We start from the raw sequence: 1,185 nt of genomic DNA, 5'->3' as shown, positions 1-1,185 counted from the left end.
GCACGCACGCACGCACACACACACACACACACACACAGATTAACACTCGCCCCATGACAATACTTGCAGTACAAAAATGTAATTAGTTTTAATAAGTTTATTAATTTGTAACTTATAGTAATTAATCATTTCAATAATTTGTAAACTAGTGATTTTTCTTAATGATTTTTCTTTCAAGTATTAATAATTGTAATAGAATTAGTAATTGAATTGTAATAGAATTAATAATTGTAATAGAATTATTGTAATGGAATTTTTATTAAATGATAAGTTTGCGCCTCTAATAATGGATTATATTTTTTAATTAGCAAGTAGTAGTTCTTAACTGTATATCGTATTTTATTCATGTAATTATTGTTCTAAATCTACTCTAATATAAAAATATTAACATAAAAATTAATAATTTGAAACACTTTCCTCCATTATTAAATTTCACGTGCGTATTCTTTGAGCTCTTAAATAAAAAGTAAAATGACTAAACGGTTTACCCACACAATCAATTTTATGTAACTCACACATTAATGCAACTTTCACATATCAACAATAGATTGTTTACCAATAAATTTTAGATGTTAACCAACTTAAATCTCTCTCTTAATTTAAAATTCAAGACCTCGTAATTATCACTTTTGCTTTACAGAAATTGCACTCCTGAGTTCCAGTCTTGAGTTGTAAAAAATAGTTCCATGATTCGAAATTCGATTGCACTGCTCGTCGGAAACAAATGTTAGATAGATAGAGTTCAGAAAAAGGACCGGATAACGTAAAATTCGGATATCTGCTCGCGAACTCGTTACCTGCATATAAATCTGAACTGGTTCTGTGAGTACCCGCTAATTCGAGTACTTTCAGAATCGCCTATCATACGGATACCCGAGGAACCGTGTATAATACGGATACCCATCTCAATCGGGTATCTACTATATGATACAGATTTGTACGTAACTTTGTTAATTTTAAAGATTTGTGTTTTAGAATCGTTTGTATTAGGTGTACAACTTTGCTTCCGCCGTTTTTTTTCCGAAATTCGAGGCTTTATTGTAAAAAACTGGTTATACATTTATGATTCAAAGTATTGTCCATTGCTGGCCACTACTTTCTCCCATCTTTCGGGTAGCGTACGAATCCCGCGTCGAAAAAACTGGTCATCTTTTGAGGCTATCCACGAATCGATCCAATCGATCC

The sequence above is a fragment of the Atta cephalotes genome (genome assembly GCF_000143395.1).
Source record: "Atta cephalotes unplaced genomic scaffold scaffold00066, whole genome shotgun sequence".
Taxonomy (NCBI): Eukaryota; Metazoa; Arthropoda; class Insecta; order Hymenoptera; family Formicidae; genus Atta; species Atta cephalotes.
This window is presented reverse-complemented; position numbering follows the sequence as displayed.